Source organism: Felis catus, chromosome E1, assembly GCF_018350175.1.
Source record: "Felis catus isolate Fca126 chromosome E1, F.catus_Fca126_mat1.0, whole genome shotgun sequence".
NCBI classification, from domain to species: domain Eukaryota; kingdom Metazoa; phylum Chordata; class Mammalia; order Carnivora; family Felidae; genus Felis; species Felis catus.
Window position 1 is genome coordinate 4,459,373 of NC_058381.1, and position 23,874 is coordinate 4,483,246.

Sequence of the window (23,874 nt, forward strand, 5' to 3'; positions counted from 1 at the left end):
GGTTCCCACCACCCAGGTGTCAGTGACCGGCTGGGGAGCAGAGGAAGTAAAAATAAAGAAAGCATCACATCTGGGAGGAGGGTAAGGAAGGGACTTCCCAGGTCCTATCTATTCAACCGCTAAAATCTCTCCAAACTTTCTCCCCCCACGTTGCCCCTCTTCCGTTCGCCAGGATGGCATCCACCTACTCAAAACCACCTCTGGCACGCAAAACAAAAGCCACAAATCCTTCCTGGCTCTTTCACGTTCTCGGGAACCAGTGGTGAACGCGTGTTGATCCTGCCTGCCCATCCCCCAGTCTCCTTGTTAGGGTGCTGGCACCCCACTGTTTTCCCAAGGGGAGCCACACCTCTCCATTCTCAGGGGAGTCTTTTCTTTTCTTTTTTTCTTTAGCTTATTTACTTATTTTGAGAGAGACAGAGAGAGAGTGAGTGGGGGAGGAGCAAAGAGAGAGGGAGACGGAGACTCCCAACCAGATTCCATGATTCCATGCTGTCAGTGCAGAGCCCGATGCGGGGCTCGAACTCATGAAACGTGAGATCATGACCTGAAACGAAACTAAGAGTCGGACGCTTAACCGACTGAGCCCCCCAGGCACCCCTGCCAGAGTCCTCAATATGAGGTCGGCCTAAGGGGTGGGAACAGCAATGCAGGTGCAGTGAGAAACCACATATCCTGACACCTTTGGAGCTAATGGAGAGGGACAGGGGAGTCCCAACGTTCCCTGCTTTGCTTCAGCAGCGCTGAGCTGGTTTTTAACCCCAGCAACAGAACAGGTCTTATCAGAAGAAACAACTTCCTTCCCTCATCATCTTACCTCTCTGCCCATCCCTCGGCCGGGCCACACCAAACATCTTCTAAATCAAAACAAAACAAACAGTACGGAAGCAAGTTCCCCGATTTGATTCCCGAGCATCCCTTTGGAACCTCTGTTCCAAAGAGAGAGAGTGAGGAAGAGGCAGAGAGAGAAAGAGAGAGTAAAAGGGAGAGAGAGAATCTCAAGGAGACTCTGCACTGTCAGCTCAGAGCCCAATGCAGGGCTCGAACTCACAGACTGAGATCACGACCTGAGCCAAGATGAAGAGTCAGACACTCAAGCGACTCGAGGCAACCCAGGTGCCCCCCCCGTCCTGCTCGTCCCCCTATTCTGAGCCTCTGTGATGCCCTGCACACATTTCCTGCAGATGCCCGCTTACGGCTGGCCTCCCCCACTGGCCCGCAAGCCAAAGCGGCCACCACTGTCCTCTCTGCATCGTGCCCACGAGGTGCTCCATAAATACTTCCTTCCCAGAACCGGAGGGAGAGGGCAGAGCACAGGTGCTCAGACACCCCAGGCTCTGCCGGGTCCCGATCTCCCACAGGCTGTGCTCCCTGGGATACCCAGAACCCGCCGGGCGCGTAAGTCAGGTGAAACTGGTTCAAGGCTGTCCAGGGCACACGTGCAAACGCCAGGCCGTGGGCTCTGGGAGCTCCGTGGTCCAGGCTGCTCTGCTTTCCAAGTTTTTGCAAACCCATGACCTCAGCACTGTAAAAACGCACTCGGGCTCCGTGCCTCGGGTCGGATCTGCAGGCGGACACAGCAGGCCCGCGCTTAGCAGCTCCAGCCCTCGCTCGGGGCAGGGAGGAAGGCGGATACAAACGTGCCCTGGACCCACTTCCTGCCACCAGCGAGACCCTAGGGCGTCCCCGTCTCCCGTCAGGATGCTTCCATTCACCTCACGCTGCCCCCTTCTCCTCCCTGGGGGGCTCCACTGGGTGACTGGGCAAAAGAGCTGCTAGAAGACGTGAACTGGAGGAGAGGGACGCACAGGGACCCCCCCACCCGCACCCCCACCCCACCCCAAGACTAGGCTGGCCAGGGAGGCAGACACTAAAACCACAATTCCCCACCCACCCCCCACAGGTAGGACAGCCCTCCCTGCAAAGAATGGACCCAAGAGGAGGGCAGGGTCATCAGGTGACCCAGGCACCAAGCAGAAAGGAAGTCTTCTAAGGTGGGCCAGGCCTTCTCACCCCAAGGTCCGAGGGGGGAAGAGAACACGGTGGCATTCGAGGAGGCACCGGGGTCACACAGACTCGTCCCCCTCCCCCGCCAGCCACCGTACCAGCAACTCACCGCCTCCTGAATATAAATGACCAAAAAAGCTGAGGGACCGTGCTGTGGCCACGGGCGTGAAGGCGAGCGCTGGGTCGGGGACGTGCACCTGTCCGCACAGTGCTCCCACGACCTCCTCCGCACGTCTCCTGGTGCTTGCGAAACAAGTCTCCGAAGCTTGTCCAGCACCTCGGTGAGTCATGGGAAACCCAGCGGGAGCCGGGGATGCGCCGTCCAGCCCTCCCTCCGCCGCACCTCTGTTTTCAAACAGCACCCGCCCGACCAGCCAGCCACAGAGTCAGGATGCGCTCATCCCCACGAAGGAACTCGTTCCGTGTGGCCCTGCGAGGTCTCTGCCGTCGACGATGGCTTCTCTGCCAAGCAGACAGAGACTCTGTACGTCCGTCTGGCCTGAAAAGTTTAAACACGGTCACGGGGTCAAGTGATCCGAGAGGCATGTTCCAAGGCCCTGGGGTGGGTGTGGCAGATCGCTTCCTATGCCTGGCACGGAGGAAGAGACGCTTCCGGACCTGCTCCTCCGTCGTATTCCCCCCACCCCCCACCGCCGGGATTCTTGCAGAAGCGGCCAAGTGGGATGGCCACGCACAAGCTGAATCCTCTAACACTCCACCTGCCCGGTGAGATGGGAGAGAGTGATCCCACCCGGGCGGAGCCCCGTACAAAAGTGGAAACGTGCCCGTGCACACAACACTGCGTCGGGAAGAGAGCTGTGCCTCCGTGACTCCCGCAAGACTGGCCACCCTGGGCGCACCAGCTAAGCATGCCAGGGCACACAGGGCCCTCTGCCCGGCCCTCCTCCCCAGCGCCGGACTCTCTTAAACCTAACGTACCCCAAACCCCAGAGCACGATCAGCTCACTTCCTCCCCAGACTCACTGGAGACCGCCCACCTCCACTTCCCCTCAAGAAGCATACGACAGGGACAGAGAAGGGCCAGGAGTTTTCTCTTCTCTCCTGCTGGGCACGAGGAATGCTCTTAGCTCATGAGGCCAGCTCCTGAGCGCCTACACAGGAGACCAAGAAGGCAAAGAGAGAGAAGAAAGCGGCAGGCGGAGATCCATTTATTTGCCTCCTCGCTGGGGAGTCCTAGAGCCTCAGGAGGAGGAACCGGAAACTGCTGGTGGAAAAAAGACTTGCAGGAGGAATTACTCAGGTTTGACAGACAGTTGAATCGCGGTGATTTATGGGGCTCCTCGCAGCCTTGGCTTTTTCGAGGGTTAATTTCATTGTCTGCCTAGCTCAGCCCGCCACCCTGCCTCCTATTAGCACGCGTGATCAAAATCTTGCCGCCAGCCTACACAAAAGGATGGTGTCCCCGTGCCTGCTTTGATGTCCTCGCCAGCGCGATCCCTCGGTACTGTCTCCGCTCAGATGTGGATGCGAATGCTCTCACACGCAGGTAAAACCGGGAACACCCCTCCCCATCGGTTTCTTTGCAGCCCTCGCTGCCTCTGGTCTCCCCAAAGCCTTGGCCTTCAGGCCTCGAGGCTTTTCCACTGACTTCCACGACACGGACCATCTGGATTCCCCGTCTGCCCCAGAGCTGGGGCGGTTTTCTCAAATCCAACCCAGGCCGACGTCAAGGATCCCCTCACTTCCACATCCTGCCAGTGACCATTTTGGGATGGGGCTGTCGCGGCCACCCAACCAGGCCACCCCCGGCTCCATTTGAAAGCTACCCACTCATTGATTTCTTTCTTTTTCTTACTTTTTAAATTAATTTATTATTATTTTTTTAAGGATCACCAAGAGTGTAGAATCCTTCTGAAGAGGTCGCTAAGGCAGAAAATGAAGCAGCAGACAGGAAAGTAAAGAGACGGAACCTTCTGGCGATGCGGCCTTGGCCCCTTCTGTGTGTTATACAGCGTCGCATAACAAATTAGTCCAAAACTTAATGGCTTCAAACAACAAACATTTAGCGCCTCGGTTTCTGCAGATCAGAGACCTGGGTCCAGTTTGCCCAGACCCTGAGCCTCAAGTGGGGTTTCTCACGCGGCCGTGATCAAGGTGCCCGTGATCCCATGATCATCTCAACTGGAAGAGGATCCACTTCCAAATCTGATCGCACAGCTGTTGGAAGACCTCAGGCCCTTTGCTGGCTGTGGAGGCATTAGTTCCTCGCCACATGAAGAGATGCTTTGGGCCCTGGCTTCTATCGTGATTCTTGTCATCGCTTTGGGCAACTGGATGGGACGATTCATCCTCATCACATTTTGGGCTCTCAGCCTTGCAACCAGCCTCGCTCATGACCGGGCTGAAGGACTCAAGGGGCCCCTCTGTTGGAGAATCTTCTCTGAAACTGGCTAAAGGGCTAGGACCAGTAAGGACTGGCAGAACCATCTGAGCAACTCCCTCCTCAGGCCCAAATGGGTCCCCCAACCCACGAACCCTGTAAGGGAGACCAGATGCCCCAAGGAGCCATCCCAGGATCCTATGAAGATTCCAGAAGGGGAGCCTGATGGGCACACTGCTCCTGCTGGCTTTCAAAGGACTATGTAAAATCAGACAGCCACAACAGCCTCGGCATGCTGACTTGGGGTGACTCAAGTTGTTTATTCAGACAGGAGCCCGCACCTCCTAGGGGCCTCCCCGCCTCCACCCCACCTTGGCCACTTACTCCCATGATCATCCCTTTGACCTGGTATTTTAGATCAGTGTTTCTCAAGCCTGGATAAACATTAGAATCACCAGGGGAGCTTCTGAAAAACAGGGAACCCTGGGAATCTACCCTACATCCCTTAATTCAGAATCCCTATCAAAATCGAAATACTCAGTCAGGCCCTGTTCTTTTTTTAAAAGATCCCCCAGATAGGTCTGACATTGAGGAGAACCTTTTATTTATTTATTTCTTATATCTACAGGGAGGTGTCTTTTTATTTTTTATTTATCGCTGTTTTTTTTTTAATTTACATCCAAGTTAGTTAACATATAGTATAATAATGACTTCAGGATTAGAATTTTAGTGATTCGTCACTTAACATATAACACCCAGTGCTCACCCCCACAAGCGCCCTCCTTAATGCCCTTTACCCATTTAGCCCGTCCCCCCCGCACCCAACACCCCTCCATTAATCCTCAGTTTGTTCTCTGTATTTAAGAGTCTCTTATGGTCTGTCTCCCTCTCTGTTTTTATATTATTTTCCCTTACGTTCATCTGCTGTGTACGTTAAATTCCATATATGAGTGAAATCAGATGATATTTGTCTTTCTCTGACTGACTTATTTCGCTTAGCGTGATACATTCTAGTTCCATCCACGTCACTGCAGATGACAAGATTTCATTCTTTCTGATCGCTGAGTAGTATTCCATTATACGTACATACACCACGTATTCTTTATCCATCATCGGTCGATGGACATGTAGGCTGGAAAGAACCTGCCTTTCGATGGATGGCCGCAAATCTCGAATAGGGACTCAATTCTTGCTCAATTCTGCCTGAAGCGTAAGTTCAATGGGCAAACGACTTAGGCATCTCTGGGACACATCAGGGAACCACATGTCTTCTTAAGCTTCTCACTGTACAAGCGCTGTGGAGTCTCATTCACTCAAAGTGGGACCCAAGGACAGCGCCGTCAACATGCCCTAGGAGCGTCACCAGAAACCAGAATCTGGGGCGCCTGGGTGGCTTGGTCGGTTGAGCCTCCAACTTCAGCTCAGGTCATGATCTCACTGTTTGTGAGTTCGAGCCCTGCGTCAGGCTCTGTCCCGACAGCTTGGAGCCTGGAGCCTGCTTCAGATTCTGTGTGTGTGTGTGTGTGTGTGTGTCTGCCCCTCCCCTTGCTCTCTCTCTCTCAAAAATAAAATAAACATTAAAAAAAATTTTCTAATTAAACAAAAAAAACCAGACTCTGCATCGTAACAAATCCCTGGGTGATCCATTTGCATGTTCAAGTTTGAGAAGCACAATCCGAGCCATGTGGCCATGTGCAGTCCTCTTGTAGTTACCCCTGTGGACTGTTTTCCACCATTGGGACAACTATCTATTGTCTCAGATAACGGTCTTGCCTCTCGCTTCACTTAGAAAGACAGGAGCAGTTGGACAGTAACTGCTCATCAACCCTTGGCCCAAACTCCATCAGGGCTCACATGTGCAGCCGTCCCTCCCCCCCACCCCACCATTATGGCGACTAAAAGGCCCTCCTCCTATCAAAGGCAAACTACCTGCCTTCTACTTATCAGCACATAACACATAGCTTTAAAAAGAAAGACAAAAATATCCCTTGATCCCCACTCCTCCGGGTCCCGCCCATTCCTTTGCTTCTGGTCACAGCAAATATTTTCCCCAAAAGAGGTACCTGTGGTCATGACCTCTATTTTCTTAGCCCCACTGTTCTGCTACTCCCTTCACTGGGCCAGCTCTCCCAAGGTCACCCATGACCTCCACGCTGCTGACCTTGGATTCTTCTCGAGTCCTTGGCCAATCAGTAGCATTCAACGTTTCTTCCTTCTGGAAACCAAGAGAATGACTTCTCTTGGCTGCCATGGGCACCTCACATTTCTCAAGTGGTCTTTCTGGATCTTCCTCGGATGCTCCAGCTCAAACGGGATAGGAGTCTCCTGCCCCTCCCCCTCTTCTCCATAAACACACTCTCTTCAGTGGCCTGACCCTGTCCCCTGGCTTTATACACCCTCGATTTCCTCTCTCTAGCTCTGACCTTTCCCCATGACCACCTGGCTACCTGCCATCTCTACACGGATGCTCAAGAGACATCTCTAACCAACCCCCTAAAAGAGCCTATATTCGTCGCTTCCAAAAACAAAGCAAACCAAAAGGACACGTGCTCTCCATACCTCGTTTTAGCAAATGGCGCCATGATCCCTCCTGCTGCTCGAGCCCCAAATCTAGGATTAGCAAATTCTCCTGCCTTCCCCATCCCCTCCCCGTCCACTCCTGCCGGATCCACTTCCAACGGAATCCGTCCGTGTTTCTCCGGCTCCACTGTGGCCACCCTGTTCAAGGCACCAGCAGCTTTCCCCGTATCCTCACGAGGACCTAACTGGCCTCCTGTTCCACCCTTACCCACCCCCCCTACAATTCACTCTCAATGTGGCAGCCAGAGTGAACTTCTAAAACATCAATCACATCATGTGAACTTTCAAGTAAGCCCAACCGAAGGCTTTGCGCCACGTTAGAAAAAAGAAACCCAGACTAGGTAGCCTAATGCACAAAGCAATGAAGTCCGGCCTCTCTCTCTCTCCTCTTACTTCACACGATTCTCTCCAGACACACGGACCGTTAGCCCCTGTGCTATTCAACAGAAAAGGCACCAGCTTCCTGTGGCTACTGAAAGTTAAATTTAAGTCAGCCAAAATGAAAATAAAACGTGCAATTCCGTTCCTAAGTCTTCCTAACCGTGTTTCAAGTGATCGGCTATCCCGTGCGGCCGGGGGCCGATTGGTCAGCCCAGATACAGAATTCCCATCTCTGCGGAAAGTTCTACGGACTGTGCTACTCTAGCTGCTCCTTGGATGGGGCGAGTTGGGCCCTTCCTCGTGGCCTTGGCACTCGCTGTCACTCCTGCCCAAAGAGCCCTTCTCCCAGCTCTTCCCATGGCTGGTCTACATGTCAGCTTCAACACCACCTCCTCAGGGGGGCCTGGGTGGCTCAGTCGGTTAAGCTGCCAACTTCAGTTCAAGTCATGATCTCACGGCTCATGAGTTCGAGCCCCCTGTCAAGCTCTGTGCTGACAGCTCAGAGCCTGGAGCCTGCTTCAGATTCTGTGTCTCCCTCTCTCTCTCTCTCTCTCTCTCTCTCTCTCTGCTCCTCCCCAGCTCATGCTCTTTCTCTCTCGAAAATAAAATAAACATTAAAAAAAAAAATTTTTTTTTAAAGTCACCTCCTCAGAGAAGCCCTCCCGGAACATTCTGCCTAAAGAAGCCACCAGTTAGTCATGCGCAATCACGTGATCGTGGCTATGTCTCTTGATTATTTATGTCTGCCCGCTGACTGTCTAACTCCACCAGGCCACCTCACCCCAAAGTATACTCACGACACCAGCGTCCCTGTGGGTCCTGCTTGCCACGGCACTGCAGCCCCTTGCCCCGTGCCCATACATACAGTGCCCGACACGCTCTGCTCACTTACTACAAATGCATTACGGGGGCGCCTGGGTGGCTCGGTCGGTGAAGCGTCTGACTCTTGACTTCCGCTCAGGTCATGACCTCACGGTTCACGGGATCGAGCCCCGCGTCCGGCTCTGCACTGACAGTGTGGAGCCTGCTTGGGATTCTCTGTCTCCCTCTTTCCCTCTGCCCCTCCTCTGCTTTCTCTCTCCCAAAATGGGTCACCTTCACCTCTCTTGTCAAATCAGTTCCCCGCCCCTGCCCCATCTGGCCCCATAAATGGCCTCCGTGTCCCTAAGCGGGGCCTGCTGGTTCCTACCTCAGTGCAGCCAAGAAGGCCTTTCTCTCTGGTCCTAGCACTCTCTCTCTCTTGCTTCTCGAAGCCACACCTTGTCTCGCCTCCCAGGTGTGACACAGGTGGCATTTCCTCTGCCAGCCAGGAGGCCCCTCCTCTGGTCTTCTCCCACACTTCCTGTCTGCAGGCTGGCTCTGGCTGCTTACAGAAAACAGGAAGTTCCACCTCCCACAGGCCCGCACACAGATGATCCCGGAGAGGGCTCCCCAGAGCGACGGTTTTCAGGCGTTGCTGAGGACCGGAGTCACCCGGAAAGTTCACAAAGAACACAAAGGGCCAGGCTCATTGAAGTGGGTCAGGGTCTGGGCCTCTGTCCCTTTCCCACATTTTCTACGAGACTTGAGGACCCACCCAATTAGAGATCCACTGCTTCTGGGACATCAGTCCCGCAAAGATGGTTTGCTCAAGCTCTGCCCTTTCCCACCAATTCAGAACATCCGGGGAAGTGACCGACTCAGCAAATGCCCTTCTGTCACCCAAACTTCCTCTTTCAAGTACTGAAAGTCCCCCCCTGGGGCGCCAGGGTGGCTCAGTCGGTGAAGCGTCTGACCAGCTCAGGTCATGATCTCGCAGTTCATGGGTTTGAGCCCCGCGTCAGGCTCTGTGCTGACAGCTCGGAGCCTGGAGCCTGCTTCGGATTCTTTGTCTCCCTCTCTCTCTCTGCCCCTCCCTCACTCATGCTCTCTCAAAAATGAGTGTTTAAAAAAGTTTAATTAAAAAAAAAAAAAAAGAAAGAAAGCCACCCCTCATGACAGGCCAAAGATGGCCCCCCAAACACAGGCAGACCCCAAATCTGGGAACCTGCAGGCATTAACCTTATATGACAAAAGGGACTTGGTGGGCGTGAGGAGGTTAAGGATCCTGAGATGGGGAGGTCACACTGGATTGTCCGGGTGGGGCCTAAATATAATCACAAGGGTCCTTGTGAGAGGGACACAGAGCAAAGAGGGAAGACATTATGTGAGGCCAGAGTTGGGGAGATAAGGCATTATGATACGTACCCATGAGCCAAGGAAGAAGTTTCTAGAACACGGAAAAGGATAGAAACAGACTTTACTCCCTCCGCATCCCAGAGCCTCCAGAAGGAACCAGCCCTCTGACGTCTTAATTTTAGCTGCAGAAGACTCATTTCAGGGGGGCGCCTGGGTGGCTCAATTGGACATAAGCGTCCAACGCTTGCCTTCGGCTCAGGTCATGACCTTGCGGTTCAGGAGGTCAACCCTCATCCGGCTGTGCGCTGATGACACAGAGCCTGCTTGGGACTCTCTCCCTCTCTCTCTCTCTCTGTCCCTACCCCACACTCACATTCTCTCTCTCTCAAAATAAATAATAAGCCTGAAAAAAAAAAAACAAAAAAAAAAACCCAGACTCATTCCAGGCTTTGGGCCTTCACAACCAGGGGAGAATAAATGTGTGGTTTTAAGATACTAAGTTTATGTTAATTCATTACAGAAGCGACAAGAGACAAATACACCTCGTCTTCATTAACACGACAAGGAAGTTCTAAGTGTCCAAGGACAATGGTTTTCTGAACTCCTGGATCTGGGTTTAACTCGTGTGCTGAGACCCAGCACGAGATGCCCCATCCGGACAGGACTGGCCTGCTCGGCTCACCTCTGTGCCTACAACGCTGAGCTCAGGGCCTGCCGTGTCCAGCCGAGGATATCAAATTCCCAAGGAGGGGCACCTGGGTGGCTCAGTCGGTTAAGTGTCTGACTCGGTTTCGGCTCAGGTCACGAACTTGTGGTTTGTGAGTTCCGGCCCCGCATCCGACTCTGTGCTGACAGTGTGGAGCCCGCTTGGGATTCTCCTTCTCTCCCTCTCTCCCACTCACTCTCTCTGTCTCTCTCAAAACAAATAAATAAATAAACCTAAGAAAGAAAAAAAAATTTTTTTTCAAAATTCCTCGAGGAAGGCCAGTATTCCAAGTTTAATTTGGGACCCTCCCTAACCCCAGCTATTTTGACTTGATTCAACACATAGCAAATACACTCTGCTTTGCAGATTTTTATTCTCATCCTGAGAAGCGGACACACAAAATCCAATATGTGACCGCTGTGCACACAGAACTGTTTAGATTATTTTTTAATGTTTGTTTATTTTTGAGAGAGAGAGAGAGACAGAGACAGAGCACAAGCAGGGGAGGGGCAGAGAGAGAGGGAGACACAGAATCTTTTTTTTTTTAATTTTTTGTAATGTGTATTTTTGAAAGAGAGAGAGACAGAGCATGAGCACGAGCAGGGGGAGGGCAGAGAGAGGGAGACACAGAATCCGAAGCAGGCTCCGGGCTCCAAGCTGTCAGCACAGAGCCCGACGCGGGACTCGAACCCACGAACCACGAGTTCGTGACCTGAGCTGAAATCAGACGCTCAACCAACTGAGCCACCCTGGTGCCCCCCCACACACACACACAGAACTATTTAAATAGAACTAATTAAAAGTAAAACCGAGGGGCATTTCTGCCCAGCCAGGTCCACCTGTCCATTGAAAGGATGCCATCTTTGGAGAGTAGAAAGCAGAAGCAGCAGGTTGAGGAAACTGCTTCGTGCAGGGGTGAGGTGGAGAAAGGTAGAGATTAGAGAGGGAGAAGCAGGGGGAGACCAGGAGAGCAGCTTGGAAATGGAGCAGAAAATTCAGATGGCAAAAGGAGGCCCCTCACCCGGAGACCCGAGAGCCTGTAAAACAACCTGTCAGCCTGCAGAGGCCCCGGGCCACTGCTCAGAAGGGTCCTCTGCCTGTGGCCCTCGGGAGCCTGGAGAGCTCCCATCCACTCACATGCCCCCCCGCCTCCCGCCCAGAGCAATAGTGGGACACACGGGGCCAGACAGGGAGAGGCAATCAACTAAAAGGACACTCTTGCTACCGACTAAGCTCCATGATATACGGCTGTGGGTTTGCAAAAACAGCAGCGGCCGCGGCAAGGTGCAGAGGGTCAGGAGCAGAGAGCACCTGCGCGAGGGAAAATAAAGACGCGCACGTGTTTGTAAATGCCCGCGGTTTCTGGAACTGCCCGCAGGAAACCGATAACTTGTTTGCCTCTGGGGAGGGCAACTGACAGGCGGAGGCGGAGGTCCGGTGTGGCGAGGAGGCCACGTGTTTTTCTTTAGACTCTTCAGTACCTTTCGAACAGCAGGCCTGATCTATCCGTCACCTATTCAGTAAGCATGGAATTAACAAATAAAGAGACGCTTCTGGTACGTATACTCCACAAAAAGTCGAAAACGCACCCCAAACACACCCTTCTGCTTTGAGGCTGCGATCTCAGCGCAAACGGCACCTGCCAGGCGCGTGGGGTGCATGCTACCAGCCTCACACCAGCTATGGCTCCCGGGGGCTGCCAGGGACACTTCTTTCTCCCTGCTGTGGGCATCGCTTCCCCCGTGGTCCAGGACCTCCAAGGAGGAGCTCCCACGCTCCCAGCCCTCAGCAAACCTGGGCTGTATTCCAGCCACGGAAATGACCGGAGATGAGCTCCCCGGGACTGAGTCCGGGCTTCGGGGTCCCATGTCCAACCAACGTGTCGCCCACAGCCACTGCCCAGGGATCCCCTGCCAGCCTCTCAATCTAGGGAAGAAACTAGAAGCAAGTGCCACGGCTGCAGTCTGATAATCACTATGGACACCAGAAACCAGCCTGTATCGGGTCTGCGTCCAATTAGCCACCCCCACAACAATATCATAGCAACCAAGGTAATATTATTGTTCAAAGAAGAAGAAGAAGAAGAAGAAGAAGAAACCACACACACACACACACACACACACACACACACACACACACACACACACCCGGTTGTGCGATGGCTTTTAAAACCACAAAGATAACGTTTTTTTCCACACCCTGCCACGTGCACCTCCCTCTCACTTCCCAAAGATGTGGCTTCCTCCGCAGGAAGTCACCAGGCTCAGGGACAATTACCTCTCAACACCACTCCAAGATGTGAGCCCTCCACAGGAAAGCCAGGCACAAGAATGTGTCCCAAGCAAGCCTGGAGAACAGGCTGTGTGGTTTCCTCTGCCTCCCTCTTGGAGGCAGGGAGGCTGGAGGCAGGACAGCCCGGGGCGGGGGGGTGAAGCTCCAAGCTTCCTGCCCCCCCACCCCCCCACCCCCGTCCCTCCTCCGTCTGGCTGGCTGCCTGCCCTCTTGGGGCCAGACCCAAGCTGGGCACTGGGACCTTGGTGGTTGCAGCCATGAGCCACGCACTAATCCTCAGACCTAAATGTGGAAAGCATTAGCCCAAATGAAAAGACATAAATCAGGAACGGGAGCTATGGCACAGAGGAAAACAGCCCTTCTCGGGGAGCGAGAGCCCGCACCGTTGCACAAGAGCCGAGTGAGTCACCAGCCGGCAGGGGGAGGACCGGGGAGGGAGGGGAGCCCCCAGTGGGACGGGGCGGGTGTCCAGGGAGGTGGGGGGGGGTGCAAAAACACAGCTGGAGGTTTCTAACTAACCACACTTCATCAGCAATCTGGGGGCAGGGGGGGCGCAATGCATCACCTCCCTCCCCGGCTCAGGAAGTGTTTCAAAATGTGTCCTCCCCAGAGAAGACAGCGGGAAGGAGTCTCCCTAACAGCCAACTGGTCACCCCCTACAGCCTGCAGCTGCTTCCTGGGGAAGCGACCCTCAGCCCAGAGCGTGCACCTCCCTCGTCCTTCTCTGTTCCTCCCTGCCATGCACCATACTCTTTGGGGGCCCCCAAGCCCAAGGCGCCCACAATTCTTGCTCCACCCGCTCACCCATCCTTACTGCTATCTCTTCTCTCTGCTTCTTGTCCTTCTTCCGAACACACCAACCTCCACACAAGTTGCTGTTGATGAGACAAACCCCTCAGTCTCTCCCATCCCTCGTCCCCGGGAAGAATCTCTTACCCTCCTGTGAGACCTCACCTCACCCACCAACTACGCAAGTTCTGAGTGTCAGCTGTGAGCAAGGCACTGATGTCCGGGGGTGACACTGGTGACAGGAGCCCCCAAAGAGGTCACTCAGTTGGGGCATAGTAGCACCAGGACGCCTGAGCCCAGAAGGCTCTGGAAATTAGCCGGGCCGGACCCCTTCGGCCTGAGCAGGACCACCCCCCCTAAGGATCTTCATCTTGCTCTGGTGAAATAAGAGGTGAGGGTTGGGGACAAACGGGTCCTCAGACAACAATCCCCTGTAAGAAACACGTAGAGAAAAAAGTCCTGAAGTGCCTGGCTACAGTACGGTCTATGCCAGAGAGCATGGCCAACAGCTGGGCCATTTGCAGTCGCTGGGCACTCAGTAAGAACAACCAACAGAAAGCCCTGAGAGGGGAGAGGCCTTGTGAGGAGGTGACCCAGGAATGGTCTTATTAGAGGACAACTGGCAAAGAGAACCAGGTAGAAGAAGAGAGAAATCCAGGCCATGGAACCATGCACTCCCTCATCCATGCATTCATTCACCCATCCATCCATCCACCCATCCATTCACTCATCCATCCATCCATCCATCCATCCATCCATCCTTCCATTCACTCATCCATCCATCCATCCATCCATCCATCCATCCATCCTTCCTTCCTTCCATTCACTCATCCATCCATCCATCCTTCCTTCCATTCACTCATCCATCCATCCATCCTTCCTTCCATTCACTCATCCATCCATCCACTCACCTCCATCCATCCATCCATTCACTGACCTATCCATTCATTTCTCCATTCATTAACCCATCCATCCATCTATCCATCCATCCATCCATCCTTCTTTCCTTCCTTCCTTCCATTAATTCATTCATTCACCCATCCATCCATTTATCTATTCATTTACTCATTCATTGGACAAATACTTCCTGAGCACCTCTTATAGACCAGACACAGTTTTAGGTGCTGGGACGCACTGGTCACAAGACAAAAGGTCCGCATCCCAGCGGGGCTTGCATCCTCATGAGGGCAGACACCCAAGCCGCAACAAGCCCGGCACACAGGTATGAGGTCGGGTTTTGCTGGAAGGCAGTAAGTGATGAAGAAGAGGAAGAAGAACAGGAAAAGCAGGCATGGCAAGAGTGACAAGATTTTGAGATGAATCGGTAGGTTACTCTTCTCGAGGGGGCTACTGTGACAAATGACCGCAACGAAGGGGCTCAAACCGGCACAGATTTATGGTCTTACGGATCTGGAGGTCAGAAGCCTAGAGGGGTCTCCCTGGGTCGAAGCCAAGGTGTTAGCAGGTTCAGCTCCTTCTAGAAGCCCCCAGACAGAACCTCGCCCGGTTCAGTCCCCAGAGGCCGCCGCATCCCTGGCATATGTTCCCTTCGGAGCATCGCTCAACCTCCTGCTTCTGTTGTCACATCTACTGCTGACCTGGCCCTCCTGCCTCATCTCACAAGGACCCTTGTCATCGTGCTGGGCTCGTCCGGATAGTCCAGGACCCTCTCCCCATCCTGATAGCCTCAACTCCACCTGCAAAACCTGATTGCTGTGTCCCAGGCTCTAGACTGGACATCTTTGGGGGACCCACATGGTCCACAAAGACCCTCACGAGGAAGCATGCCTGGGACGTGTGCAGGGACACGGTGGAAGCTGGCGTGCAAGGGAAGGATGAGCGGGATGAGGGGGTGGGGTGCAGGCGCTGAGGTCACGTAGTGCCCCACCGGCCACCGTGAGGGCTTCCTCAACTCTACTCCACCATCGTGGGGATCCACCGCCACGTCCTGAGGACCCAAGTGACACAATCGGACTTGTTATGTAAGAACAACAGAGCAGGGAGCACCTGGATGGCTCAGTCGGTTGAGCATCCGACTTCGGCTCAGGTCCTATGTCACAGTTTGTGGGTTCGAGCCCAGCATCGGGTTCTATGAGGACAGCCCGAAGCCTGCTTCGGATTCTGTGTCTCCTTCTCTCGCTGTCCCTCCCCCGTTCATGCTCCGTCTGTCTGTCTGTCTGTCTGTCTCTCTCTCTCTCTCTCTCTCTCTCTCTCTCTCTCTCTCAAAAATGAATTAAAAAAAGAACAACAGACCAGGACCTAGCAGAGCATCCGGGCAGCCCCTGTAAGAAACCAGGGACACAAGGGTGATGGCTTTGTCTCACCCAGAGGGGGCAGCGGTGGGCGGGGCACCTTTTTAAAAAGTCTATTTGGAAGGAGGGGCCCACAGGCTTACCTGGCAAACGAAACCCAAGCAGGGGGAGGAAACAGGGGTGCCAAAGCTTTGGAGGGCTGTGAGCCACGCAGCTGGAAAGACAGGCTTGCCCGTTGCTGAAAGGCTGCAGGGGGCCCAGACCCGGAGGAAGGACCCGGTGTGACGGCTGGAGATGTCCAGCAGGCGGCTGAATCGGGAGGTCAAGAGCAAACCTGTGAGCAGAGCTTGCCCACCCTAAGCTGAAGGCTCCCACGGGGGAGCCCGCCGACGGTCTGGGCTGGGAATCCGGGTCTGGCCTTGACCCGGAGAGGGACGGGAACCTCGCAGGGTGCGGAGGCGGCCGTGACTGTCCCGGATTAAGTTTGTGAGTCGGGCATCAGTTACAAGGCGAGATGACAGAGGCTGAGTAAACAGGGATTTCGCCTTAGCCCTCGCGGTTGCTCAACCAGGCTTTTCCACTTCCCACAGCCCACAGGGCGGGACGGAGTTGTGGGGCAGGGAGGGGCGGGCAGGATCCAGGAATGCGGTCCTGCCACGGCCCCCGGAATCCATAGCTGCAAACAGCTCCACTCACTCACCACCTGGCCAGCCCTTGGGGCCCTCACCGCCCGCAGCGGGGATTCGGGGGAGCCCTCGTGTGGTCCCTACTCGGGGGGCCAGTAAATCACGAGGACAGAGCGGAGCCGAGGGCAGGCGGCCAGACCGTGTGGGCACCTCCCAGGGGACGCAGGTCCTCCCCTCCCGCCGGACGCTAGCAAGGTACTCAGACGGCAGTGTGTCGGCGGTGACTGCACGCGTGTTCCCAGGGACGGCAGGCCCAAGCCAGGCGCTTCCCGGGCACGTCCGCCCACGCGTCCGTTCCATAGATGTTTAGTGAGCACCTAAGGTGCCAGGCCCTGCTTCTGGACACTTGGGGCACAACAGTGAACAAAACAGAAGGGGCACAAAGAGCTCTGTCTTCAACAGAGCACACATTCCGGCATGCGGCAGAGCAGGGGGCAGGGGGCAGACAATAAAAATAATAAATAACTAAGGGGGCACCTGGGTTGGCTGAGTGTCCAACTTCGGCTCAGGTCATGATCTCACGATTCGTGGGTTTGAGCCCCGAGTCGGGCTCTGTGCTGTCGGCTCAGAGCCTGGAGCCTGTTTCGGATTCTGTGGCTCCCTCTCTCTCCCTCTCTCTCTCCCTCTCTGCCTGCCCCTCCCTCTCCTCAAAATAAATAAACATTAAGAAAAAAGATAACTGATTCTAGAAGGGTGTGAAGGAGCAGCAACTCAGTGTCTTCTGGGACTCCTGCAAGTGTGGCCATCACGAGGGAACACGAAGCCTACCGGAAGGCAGCACTGGGGGACCCTGCCGAGAACGTCTGGTTCTTGGTCCCCGGCCCGCCTCCTTCCCCCGTCACCACCATGACCACCATGACCTGGGTTAGTTAAAACTGTGCAGCAGAAACCACAACTCTGGAAGCCACCCACTGAATGGGGTGTCCCTGCAGGTGGCCCGGTCACCGACCCAAAGCATCTCCTGGGTTTGGGGCCCCTTCTCGGCCAACCCGTCAGGTCCGCGCTTCAGACGCAACATCCCCACGGGAAGTGCCAACCCCAGGACTGAGTGGGCCCTACGGGCTCCCATCTCCTCCCATCTGAGCATCTCTGTTAGGCGGGAGTAGCTGCTCTTGCCTGACCGGGTCTCCTCCCCGGGGCCCGGTGGCGAAGGACGGACAGGAGAGGATGTCATGCTTAGGGTCCCCACGCCTCTGACCACAACTTGGAACTCTCTTACCAGCGGCGCTCACCACGGGGGAAGTGCGAGTTGGGCTGAGCACCAAGGCTCTTCCTGTTTGGAGGCCAGCCAAGGCTGACTCTGGGTGCACGTCCCTGGCAGTGTCTTGGCCCGCGGACCCTCCCATCGCCTCCCACTACGCATCCAGCTGTGAGCCAGCTGGCCCGGTGCTGGCCTCAGGCTCCAGCGGAAGAGACAGCCACCAGGAGCTGGTCCAGCCGCCGTCCACCTCCCTCTGCCCCTTGCCCTAAACTCTTCCGGTCTCCTCTACTCCCAAAGCTGTGAGGCCCTGAAAAGTTGGAACACCCAGGGTTTCCCTTCTGGTGCCACTGCAGACTCTCCTCCCAGCTATAGACCGGGACTCAACCCCCAGACCGCCTGCAGAAGGTCCCAGAGGCACAAGGATCATACTCTTCGGGGTCAGCGTCTGGGGGCGGGGGAAGGAGGTGTGAAGAAAAGGGAGCCCCACCCCACCCCGCCTCACCACTTCCTCCCCTACTCAGCTGCCCCACGAAAGCAAAGGCCTGCTGGGACCCCAAGCTGGGGAACACCCAGCTTTCAAACTGGGTGTGCAGACACCTTCAGGATGGGGTTAAGTGGAGGGGCTGAGGGGTCCCCCCTCCCCTCTGCGGGGCGTGGCTTCAGAACTACCACGGACACAGCAACCAGGGGTTCCAATCATAGGCTCCTGACAGGGATGGTCCAGGTACAAGCCCCGGTGCCCTGCTGGCTGACGCTGAACAACGTCTTTAACTTCTCCGTGACTCAGCTTCCCCATCTGTAAAACGGGCCTGGTAATACCTGGAGCATGTTGTAAGGATCCAACGAGCTGATAAATGAAGGCACGGCGTTTAGAAAAGCTACGTGTTAGGTAAACGTTGTCTGTTGTTATTATAGATCTCTGAACCTCTGGACCGACAGATCTATTCGAGAACGCTCTTCTATCCACCAGAGAGGCCACAGGCCCACTCGCTGGTTGAGAAAATACGGTGAGGAGCGGGTACAGACATACTGAAGAGCTAATCTGGTCCCACGGAGGTTGCTTACCTGTTCCTGGCCAAGCTCTGCCATAGACCTCCGAAGCCCCTTCCTTCCAACCGAGTCTGGAAGCCACTGAGACTGGGTCTCATGGAGGAAAACATGGGAGGTGGTGAAACATGGGACTCTCTCTCTGGAGAGTCTGCTTTCTCGTCTGCAAATGGAGGTGGTGATGCTCTCCCACCCCCACCCAGGGGACCGTGCTTCGGAAACCCCGAGAGCCTCAAAAACGGTCAGCCCTGTTTCCGTTCATCCTGGCCTCCCCTGTGGGGGGGGGGGGGGGCTTACACTTCTAGTGCTTTCTTCCTGGAAGAGCGGCTGGTGCCCAAGCCACTGTCTTTCAGAAACCCTCGCAGGGGCGCCTGGGTGGCTCAGTCAGTTAAGCATCCAACTTCGGCTCAGGTCATGATCTCATGGTTTGTGAGTTCGAGCCCTGCATCGGATTCTCTGCTGTCAGCACAGAGCCTGCTTCAGATTCTGTGTCCCCCTCTCTCTCTCTGCCCCTCCCCTGCTCACACTGTCTCTGTCTCAAAAATAAACTTAAAAAAATAAATAAAAGTAGGAGTTAAAATTATAAAAAAAAAAAAAGAGAGAGAGAGAAAAGAAAAAGAAGAAGAAAGAAAAAAAAAAAAAGAAACCCTCACAGGTTGAGACAGAGCCCCAGATACTGAAGCATTTCCCCAAACACGTGCATTTATGCGTGTGGCCCCATTCAAATACTCAATTCTCAGGACAGGCAAGGAGCCACCAGGAAGGTTCACCAGGAGCCCCCCGTCAACCCCTGGCAGGGGCAGCCTCACTTCACGGCTAGTGGAAAGCTCCCCTAGCTTACGGCGGAAAACCCTGGCTTCCTATCCCACCTCCACTGCATGGGCAGCTTACTAACACCCGACTCAGCGTTTTCAACCAGAAACCCCAAACACGGCCTCACACAGTTGTAGAATTAACTGAAATATGTACAAATGTGCATGTTGAGATTTCTTTTTTTTTTTTTTTTTTTTTTTAGGTTGAATGAGAGACTCCATGTTCAGCCACACAAATATTTTTAGATCTCTTGATCTGAATGCCTGTGAATGGAAGCGTCCCCACCAGGCTGCCATGGGCTCAACACTCCTCTGAGTCACCTGACAGACCCGGGAAACCAAGGAAGTCTGTTTTCTTTTTAGAAAAAATTTTTTTAAGTTTGAGAGGGAGAGAGAGACAGAGCTCGCAAGCAGGGAGGGGCAGAGAGAGGGGAGAGGGAGAACCCCAAGCGGGCTCCACGCCATCAGCGCAGAGCCCGATGCGGGGCTCCAACTCACAAACCATGAGATCGTGACTTGAGCTGAAATCGAGAGTTGGATGCTTAACCAACCGAGCCATCCAGGCGCCCCAGGAAATCTGTCTTCAAACACCCTACTCGGAGCAGTGGCACTGGTGCTCCACGTGCATCAGAACCCCCCCACCCCGAAGAGCGTGTTAAACAGATTTCCGGGCCCTGCTGTCAGTGCCCGACTGAGTAGATCCCGGGTCCGCCCCGAGGATGGGCATCTCGAGCCAGCTCACAGGTGATGACGCTCACGAAGCTGGTCCAGGGACCACGGTATGAGAAGCCTCGTCCTTGGGAACCAAAGGCTAGAAAGTACACTAAGGATCACCCAACCTGATCACAAGGGGAGCCCAGCAACGCTCTCCACCCGGCGCCCGGGTAAGAGAGCCTGGTCTATTAAAATGACACGAGGCTGTTCCATCTGCACCTCAGACACAGGTGGGGCTGCTGGGGGCCCCTGCTGGTTCCTGCCTCCTATACCCTGGGCGGGGGGCTGTAGAGGGAGGCCACCGAGCTGCCATCAACACCCATCCCCTCAAGCCCGGGCTCCATCCCTCCCTCCCTTCCAGGAACAAACAGGAGTGGCTACTCAGGGGAGGTCTCAAGGCCGGGAAGGCGGACTCCGAGGCCCCAGGGAAGGGAAGGAGCAGGGCACAGCCTTGGGGCAGCTGACTCCAGGCCAAACCCCTCCATGCGGAGCAGAGCCCGGAGACGGTGGTCTGGGGGGGTGGGGGTGGGGCATACACGCACACTGCACCCAGTGTCCTGGCCGCACAATGCACAAGGGGCCGGCGGGGCAGGCAGCCAGGGTCCACTCATGCCAGTACCATCTGGGAGCCCTTGCCAGGCCTCCGAGGGCCCACAGAAGAAGCTGGACTCTGTCCTGGGGCACAGTCGGGCTCTATTCTTATCTCAAGGGGGAATGTGTGACTCTCCTTGCAGTGAATGGGGGCCCCCGGTGAGACGGAGGAGGAAACAGAGCCATCACTGTGCCCCAAGAGGGCTCCCCACGCGGCTCCCGGCTCCGACCAGCCCCTCGTGGCGGGGCCTTGCACAGCCTCCAGCAAGGAGAGGCCAGGCCGGCGGCAGACGAGGAACCGGGCGGCCCCGGGCAGCCTTGCCCTCACTCACACCGCCGCACACACAGGGCCTAAGGGAGACCCGCAGAGGACAGGGTCCTAGAGGAAACACAGCTTCCATGCACAGCTCCTTACCCCATCCCAAAGGAAGGAGCCCAGAGATGCTATGCACCCCCCACACAGGCACAAGGCCCTGAGACAGATACGGCCCCCTACCTACCTCCCCATCACCATCTGCACTGGCCAGATCTCATCCAGCGCTCCCTTTAACTTGACAGAAGGAGCCACAGGAGACCCGTGTGATGGGACATTTGTTCATCCAACACCTCTAGATGTCAGGGCAAAGGGACCACCCACATAAGAGCCTGGTTACCACCGTATCCTCGGGGACCCACATCACTCCCCTCTGGGGTCTGCAAGTAGGAAAGTACCCTGCGGCAGGTTAAGGGACAAGTGGGGGTTCCAGAGAAGAGCTGGAGGTCAGGGAGACGGAAGAGAAGTTATGTAAGCTGGAGTAACCCAGGGAGGGCTTGAAATAAATATTGACTCATCACCCACCATGCGCCAAGTACGAGGTACAAGCATGTGTCTTCCCACTTGAAAGAATTACTGTGATGCAAGGATCATTGTGCCCATTTTAAAGGTGAGAAAACTGGGGCGCCTGGGTGGCTCAGTCGGTTGAGCGTCCGACTTCGGCTCAGGTCACAATCTCATGGTCCGTGAGTTCGAGCCCCACGTCAGGCTCTGGGCTGATGGCTCAGAGCCTGGAGCCTGCTTCCGATTCTGTGTCTCCCTCTCTCTCTGACCCTCCCCCGTTCATGCTCTGTCTCTGTCTCAAAAATAAATAAACATTTAAAAAAAAAATTTTTTTTTTTAAAGGTGAGAAAACTGATCCACCAAGGAGATAAGAGCTTTTCCCTTTCCCTTTGGTCATTAACAGAGCCAAGGGTTGGGGACACAGGCCTTCGGTCCAGCGCACTTTTTATGTAATATCAGCCCACATCTCAGTGCTCATGGGGTCTGGAAGGACAGGCAGCAACAAGGCACAGGAGTGTCCCAGGCATGGTGACCCATAAGAGCATCAGTTGAATTTGTTGCTACCAGTTTTTCGTTTACATTTTTCTCTCTAAAAATAAGTGGGGGGTGGGGGATAGAAGCAGATGCTCCTGTAGGTCTGAAAATCCCCGTTTGGGCCAGCAAATGGGGCATCAGTCACGCTCAAGGACTGTGGATCGGGTGCACGCTTTCTGAACAGCAACTGACAGCACGGGTCAGGATGCATGCCGCAGGCAGACACGTTAACTAGAAGATCACTTCTTTCTCCCCAGAAGAGCAGCCTCCGTGCAAGGAGATGCCGTCACAAGGATCGTCAGTGTCGGTGATTTTTTTTTTGTAATGTTTATTCATTTTTCAGAGAGAGACAGACAGACAGTGCGAGGAAGGGAGGGGCGGACAGACAGAGATGAAGACACAGAATCCGAAGCAGGCTCAGAGCAGTCAGCACAGAGCCCGACGCGTGGCTCGAACTCACGAACTTGAAGTCAGAGGCTTAACCGACTGAGCCACCCAGGTGCCCCCTATGTGCCAGTGATTTTAACAGCAAATAAAGGAAGCAACCTCAGCGTCCATCCCTAGGGAATTATAAATAATAACGAGTTCGTCCAAATAACGAACGGATAGCAGAAACCAAAAATCATCTGTTAGATACACGTACTAAGGTAGAAAGATATTCAATAAATATTGAGCGTAAAGAAAAAACCAGGTTGCACAACTGCATGTCTCGTGGGACTAAAAAGAGGGGGGGAAAGGAGACTATTCTCTTTCCCAGCAGAATGAAAGGAGGGAGTGCTACAGAGGGTGATGGGGGCAGGGTCCCCATGGTGCTGGGAATGAGGCCAGGGTGCAAGGGGCTGAGAGGTCCAGGAGGGTGGGAGCTCCTGGACAAGTTAGGCTAAGTCCCACTTAGTTTCGTCCGGATCAGCCTTAAACGACTATGAAAACATCCAGAAAATATTTAGCTAGTACATCTTGTCGAAGCCCCTCCACCCTGCTTTGTTTATTAACACTTCCTGCCTCCCCCCCCCCTCAACCTTCACACACCCCGGACCCTCTGCTGCTGGATTCCGATCATGAAGCCATGAGGAGTTTGGACAAGATGTCCTCTGGGAGCTCCCGGGGTCTGCACACGGAGAGTGTTGGCGGTCCAGACTCCTGTGCCACCTGGCTCACCCCGAGAGCCCCCCAATCCCCAGGGGACCCACAGCAGGGGCTGAGCCTGGACACGCTATGCAGAATCCCTGGACACCAACTCCCCAGCAGTGACCGAGCCAGTGGCTCAGGGAGGGCACAGTTTAAGTGGGCCTTTCTTGCTGGGCGGGGCGCTGAATCTCAGGCAGGGAAAAGCCCCTATTCTGACTCCTCCTTCTGTGGGGCTCCTCAGAGCTCTGAGAGAGGAAACCCGAGAAGAATGAATGGGTGTGAGGAAGAGGGACAGAGAATTCACATGCACACGGGTGCCCTCAGGATCCCCTGCTGCTCCCCAAACCTCCACAGAATTCAGGGAAGCTGTTCACTAGTCAAGCAACAGCTCTGGTTTGAGGGCTAAGAGCCAATCCCAGGGCAGAGCTGTTAGAAAATCTGCTCCAGGGGGCGCCTGGGTGGCTCAGTGGGTTGTGTGTGGGGCTTTGGCTCAGATCGTGATCTCACAGTTCGCGGGTTCGAGCCCCGCGTCGGGCTCTGTGCTGACAGCTCGGAGCCTGGAGCCTGCTTTGGATTCTGTGTCTCCCTCTCTCTGCCCCTCCCCTGCTCATACTCTCTCTCTCTCTCACCCTCAAAAAGTAAACATATACATATATGCAAAAATATATATATACACATATATATAAGCAAATATATATATATATATATATATATATGTACATATACATATAAAGTAAAAAAAGAAAAACTGTTTCAGAAACAAGCAGATGCCAATCAATTCTCCTCCCAACGACAGCAGATCGGACAGAGGCAGACAGTTCTGGGTTCAAATCCCGACT

The 23,874-nt window shown here is 54.6% G+C and overlaps 1 protein-coding gene and 1 long non-coding RNA gene across 5 annotated transcripts in view; one reads left to right on the top strand and one right to left on the bottom strand.

Moving 5' to 3' along the window:
- GAS7 (growth arrest specific 7) overlaps positions 1–23,874 on the bottom strand; it is a 217,514-nt gene that overhangs the window by 139,713 nt on the left and 53,927 nt on the right. Inside the window, exon 1 of one of the 4 annotated variants that reach the window (XM_006939789.5) lies at positions 15,649–16,001. The exons of 2 other annotated variants lie outside the window; for them this stretch is intronic. The gene's annotated coding sequence lies outside the window, so the exon portion shown is untranslated. Of the gene's footprint in view, positions 1–12,449; positions 12,561–15,648; positions 16,002–23,874 lie in introns of those variants that run through there. One more of the 4 variants, XM_006939788.3, reaches the window with a different exon arrangement.
- Positions 12,664–19,719, top strand: LOC111557768. The gene is made up of 3 exons (XR_002738056.2): positions 12,664–12,864; positions 18,308–18,399; positions 19,455–19,719. It is a non-coding gene; the product is annotated as an uncharacterized LOC111557768 (long non-coding RNA).